The 6,048-nt window shown below is 42.6% G+C and overlaps 1 long non-coding RNA gene across 1 annotated transcript; it reads left to right on the top strand.

Moving 5' to 3' along the window:
• The first annotated feature begins 327 nt into the window (after window positions 1–327).
• On the top strand, window positions 328–4,983 carry LOC141371721 (uncharacterized). Its single transcript, XR_012376891.1, has 3 exons — window positions 328–393; window positions 1,197–4,442; window positions 4,563–4,983. It is a non-coding gene; the product is annotated as an uncharacterized lncRNA (long non-coding RNA).
• The last annotated feature ends 1,065 nt before the right edge of the window (window positions 4,984–6,048 follow it).

The following is a 6,048-nucleotide window of genomic DNA, read 5'->3' as shown; positions in this document are numbered from 1 at the left end:
TAAGGGAGTTTTGTGATGAGGCACTACCAAGGAAGAGTGGATGGATGAATGGATAAGCAGAAGGGTGGGATATATGGATAAACAGATAGTAAATCATCAAATGGATAGACATGTAGATAATAGAACAGGTGGATGGATTATTGGATTGATGGGTGGTAAGTCAACCCATGCTTATGGCACCCCTAGGGACATAAAGTCCTCTTGTTGTTGGTGGCAGTGCTGGCAGATGCTGCCACAGTAGTACCTCAGTTTCTGAAGGCTTGCTGTGAATAGTTGAAGAGCTAAATATAAGGGATAACTCTTCCAATTTATTTTTCAGGAAATAGCAACAAATTGAACACAGCTGAAGCATCTTCAAAGATTTACTACCTTCCAAGACTTTCAAGCCTGAAGGTATTTTCATTTTCCCCTCTCAGAATTGACAGGGAGGCCAAATAAGACTGAGTGAAATAACCTGCAAATAGAACACCTTAAGAAAAGTACACCTATAAAAATAAGGTAACAGACAATAAACAACACTGCAAACAGTTTGGCAAATGGAGAAAAAAGAATCACCTTCATAAACCCATCATTGTAGAGCAAGCCTTGTTTTGTGTGGCTGTGCTTCTGCACAGGAACCATTCGTAGCTGCAATCATCATGCTCGTGACTACTCTCTGTACCCTACTTTCTCCACCTCACATGATGTCATGAGCATTTTTCTATGTTGCCACATAGCCTTTATAATTACTTTAAATGACTGTAAAATATTCCATTCTCTATGCTACTGTTGAATATTTAGGTTTCTTGTATTTTTTTTTTCCTTTGCTCATTTTCATGAATTAACAAATGTTAGGTATTTTAGCTGGTGCCTGGCAAAATGTATACACTTAATAGGTGCTTTATTTCCTTCCCATCTCTCTCCTTTATATATCTTCATATTTGGGCTTTTCCTTAGGAAAAATTTCTTAGGATAAATATTAGTTCAAGAGTTTAAATAATTATATGGCTTTTCATGCATATGGATGCCATGTTGCTTTATTAATAACCATGATGATAATATAAATAGCTCCAAAATTACACATATTATCTCATAAAATCCTCTTGACATCTCTAAGGGGTAGCCATTACTCCATTTTTGATGAGAAAGCAGAAGCCCACACATTTAAGTAATTTTTCCAACATCCATGTCTGTTTTGTTTTCTTCTTTCTTTTCAGGGACTGGTACGGTGTCTGGCACATGGAATGGTCCTGCCACCTGGCTTTTGACATTTATTTGGGTGGGGATAAGGTATTGCCTTACCTTTAAATGAAGGACAGGCTTAGTGAAGCATCCATTCAAGCTTTGGGCAAACATGTGACAACAAATGATGTGCTGTGGGTGGGAGTTTAGGACCCTAATTGTAGTTAGCCTAGAACTGTACCTGCCTGACTTTTTCCTGAGGTCACCCATGCACAGCTATCATGTAGTTTTAAGAACAATGCCATAGAAGAGTGGTCCTAAGTGCTTGGTAGCCACATTGAATTCAAAGGGTTTGTTGTTGTCTTGTGGCTGTGTGACCTGATTACACATTTACAGAAACACTGTACTCATTACGATCACTCTTTAACATCCAACTGTACATGCTGAGGAGGCAGAACAGCCTTGAGCCCTATCTTCCTAGTTTCAGAGGATGCATCCCAAAGAACACCAGCCCTAAGAGTCTTGAGTAGTTATTTCCTCAGGTTGTGTCTTCTTGGCATAAGGCAGGAACCTATGTCCTATTTCTGTTGTATAGGATAAGTATTTTGAGCGTCAGAATGGTTCTTCAGAGACCCTTTAAAGAATAAAGTCTGTACACTGATGTTACCTGGCTAGGCAGAGGGCCAGAGAGTTCAATGATAGAGCTTGCCTCAGGGCTATGAAGGAGACCCAACATGGCAGGGCTTCCTGTATGATGTGTGTGAGTATGAGTGTGTGTGTGTTTATGAGTGTGTGTGTGTGTGTGTGTGTGTGTGTGTGTACCTAGGGATCTAAAGCTCAATGCCAGTGGGTAAGAGGTTCTGGACATCTCTCCAGATAGGGGTCACTGCCCCTTCAGCATGGCCTCTGGTGGGGGAACTTAGTCCTCCTCTTGGTTCTGGAAGATCAGAGGTCACTCTACCCATGCCTTCTCTGAGAAGGGCCAGGGGTTTGGAAAGTCAGCTTCATCTTAGTCATTGGCTCATGGTCATCTTGCCAGGAAAAATGGAGGCCACTTTATTCAACACATGTTTATCAAGCTCTTGCTGTGTGCCAAACCCTAGTCCAGGCACTGGTTATACAGCGGTGAATAAAACATACAAAACCCTACTTTCATGGAGCATTACAGTTGGGTAGACTAGCAACAGGCAAAATAATAAATAAAAACATATCAAAGAGTTACAAGGGCTATGGAGGGGGCAGGGATGATGGATAGGGAGTGCTGGAGTGGGTGGAGGGAGTGGATGGGTATGTGTGCCAGCTGTAGACTGTGCATGGGACCACTCCAAGAAGTAGCCTTTCTTGGCCTCTGGCCACTTAGGTGGCACTGTCCTACCCCTGTGCGCAATCTTTATATATCACCCTCTGTTTTCTTCCTAGAGCTTGTGTTCTGCAATGACCTTCTTCATTTGTCTGTCTATTCCTTCTTCAAATGATTCAGATGAATTCTTGTGCAATTCCAAAAGGTGTAAATTTGGAGGGGAAATGGAGATGGGGATGGGTTGTGAAAGCTAGGTCGTGACTCCCTGTGCCAAGTTCAAGCTGAGAAGGTTCTGACAGACTTGGAAATTGAATTCATAGATGGATAGTCCTGGTGCCTGTTTTGGAGCTTCTCCTGACTGGGGAGAAGGGAAGTGTACTAATGGGAGAGGGGTTTGGAGAAGCAATTTGGATTGGAGACCATGAGAACTGGGGGAGCTACTTGGGCCTTTCTCCCTTCTTGTTCTGAGCAGGATGCAGGAGGGCAGGGTTTTCAAAACAGGGCTGCCATTTAGTTAGAGCCTGGCTTGTCCTGATCTAGTGCTGAGTTGTTAGAAGAGCTCAAATAGGAGAGACCCCATCCCTGCACTGACCTTAGCCCCATTGTCCCACCTCTAGCAAGTTGCAACAGATTTTCCTATAAGAGACTTGGCTAGGGAAGGGTGACCTTAATCAGCACCCAAAACTCTGGGTAGGTGTTAATTAGGTCCAAGCAGCTAAGAGGTGATTATATCTTTCCTTTATTAAAGATGAGAAGAGTGTAAGGGGCCCCCGTGCTTCTGCTTGGCTCTTCCCTGACTTCCAGAGAAGGCTGGGAGGTGGGGCTGGAGTTGGCCTGCTCTGGGGGAGGTTGAGTAGAAGACCTGGTCCACAGAGCAGACTGCTGCTCTACTGTGAAGCCATGCAAAGAGGCAATGCCCTAGCTCAGACCATGAGAGCATGCAGGCAGAAGAGGGCCCTCTGAAAGCCCTGGACACTGGGTGTTGGTCTCAGCAGGAGAGGAAGGATCTTTGCTCATGGTGCCACTTACCACTGCTCCATCCAACTGGTCTCATTCTGAGCATTTTTTCTTGTCATTTTCCTCTAATTATAAACATGATAAATACACACACACACACACACACACACACACACACACACACACACACACATTGCTTATCACAGGTTTTGGAGGCAGAGTGACTTGGAAGGAAACAGGTATAACAGAAAAGCAGGAGATTGGAATTGGGGGATTAAGGTTACAGTTCTTATTAGTTGACTCTCTGTTATGTGTTCATTTTACTTAAGTTGTGCTGACATATCTACCCCCTATAAAATGGGTATTTAAAAAATTCATTCTTATTATGAGCATTTACATTTGTCATGAAGAGCTGAGATAATACTCTGGTAGTTATGTGTAAACCTTGAGGTTCTGTCCCGATATAAGGAAGAGAACTATCATTAAGCCATACTCTCATTGGAGTGGACTGTTAAAGGAACTGAACTGGCAGGTATAAGAGGTTGTAAATATTTTAAAACCCTTTTGAATTAACTTCTTCATAAGTGAATTGAGAGGGTTGGACCAGATGGGCAAGAGCCCTTACAGGTTAGAGTTTGATTTTGAGGAGCAAACAGCAGACAGAGGTGTTTCTCGGTGGAAGTGGGGGTGGGGGTCCTTGCAGAGCACATGTGGCCTGCATGGGAGCCCCTGATACAGGACAGCATGTGTCAGGACAAGCATGGCCTTTGGCTCAAATGCCAGCCCCACCTGTTTGATGTTAGGCGAATTTCCTAACATCTTTGGGTCTTAGTTTCCTCATCTGTGAAACTGAGATAATTATTTCCCTCTCTTGCTTTGGGGTTGGAATGAAGAATTAAGTGAAAAAAATTACACAAAGTGCTTGGCCAAGGAATTTCAGACTGTGGGAAATGGAAAGGTCCTTAGATATTACCTAATCTCACCCTTCGTTTTACAAATGAAGAGTTGAGACTCAGAAAGGTAGGTGCCCACTGGGTGTTATGAACAAACAATGAATCATGGAACACTGCATCAAAAACTAATGATGTAATATATGGTGATTAACATAACAATAAAAAAATTAAAAAAAAAAAAAGAAAGGTAGGTGCCCAAAATTTCACTTCACAGCAAATTAGTGGGAAAGCCTAGATGAAGACCAGGTTCCCAGAAGGACATCCATTCAGGTTTTATAATCTATGCTTGAGGGATTCCACTCTGTTGCTTTTGGAGAGCCCTATCTTACCCCACATGGGAGTCCAATTCCAGAAGGACAGGCTGGTAGCTAGCAGTCTTTCCTGAAGTCCACAGGCTCCCCCTGCTGGGCGGATGCCTTGACCGGCCCATGGGCACTTCCCGGGTTATAGGTTTTTAGGTTTTCAGTATTCCACATCATTGTGCCACTTTAAAAGAGATTCAAGAGGGCATTTGTTGTGATGAGCACTGTGTATTGTATGTAAGTGATGAATCACTGAATTCTCCTCCAGAAACAAATATTGCACTGTATGTTAACTAACAAAATTTAAATAAAAAAGGAGATTCAAATAATAAAAAAAGTGTTTTCCTATGATCCCATGTAATTACCATTTCATGTGCTCTTCATTCTGTTGTGTAGCTCCAGATTTCTGTTTATCATTTTCCTTCTGCCAGAAGACTTCGTCTAACATGTCTTCTAGTTCAAGTTTGCTGTTGATAAATTCTTTCAGCATTTGAATATCTTAAAATGTCCTTAATTCGTCTTCATTTTTGAAAGACATCTATACTGGGTGTAAAGTTCTAGGTTGAAAGTTATTCTCTTAGTAATTTAAAGATATTCCTTCACCATCTTCTGGCTTGGATCATTTCTGGCCAGAAGCTTGCTGTCACTCTTCTCTTTCTTTCTCTGTAAATGTATTTTTTCTCTGGCTTCTTTGAAGATATTTTTTTTTTCTTCATCAGTGGTTTTAAGCAATTTGATTATGAAGTTCCTTGGTGTAGTGTTCTTTATATATGTGCTTGGGGTTTATTGAGATTCTTAGGCATATGTATATTTTTAAAGATCTTTTTATTTATTTGAGAGAGGGAGAGAGCAGGGGGAGGGGCAGAGAGAGAGAAACAAATCGTCAAGCAGACTTCCTGCTGAGTGTGGAGCTCTACTAGGGGCTTAATCCCAGGAAAACAGTCTGCCCTGAGATCATGACCTGAGCCAAAATGAAGAGTTGGTCACTCAACTGAGTGAACCACCCAGGTGCCCTGATAGGATTCAGAGAAATTATGTGATTTGTCCAAGATCATAACTCAGTGGTGGTGGTGCTGGAATTTAAATCCAGGTTTGCCCCTCTCCAAAAGACAAAGTCTGACTGTGGGCACCTCCAGGGCAAGGAGCAAACTTTATTGATTTCTGAGTACTCAGAGTATAGTGGGGTGCAATAGGTGCTAATCCCCAAAGATACGGGTCCTGCTTTACCCCCACGGTGTGATGCTCCTCTCCAGCATGTTTGTGCCCCTCTGTACAGGGGACAACCCTTGGGCCCAAAATGTGTTTGGGGCAGTCGTTCACCCCTCCCCTCTGAATGCTTTTGACAGCCATTTGGAAAACAGTCTGCCATGGTGCA

This window comes from Callorhinus ursinus, unplaced genomic scaffold (assembly GCF_003265705.2).
Source record: "Callorhinus ursinus isolate GAN/ISIS: 27379988/994484 unplaced genomic scaffold, GSC_fseal_2.0 scaffold90, whole genome shotgun sequence".
Taxonomy (NCBI): Eukaryota; Metazoa; Chordata; class Mammalia; order Carnivora; family Otariidae; genus Callorhinus; species Callorhinus ursinus.
Note: the sequence above shows the minus strand (reverse complement) of the source record. Positions and strands in the feature narration are given on the sequence as shown.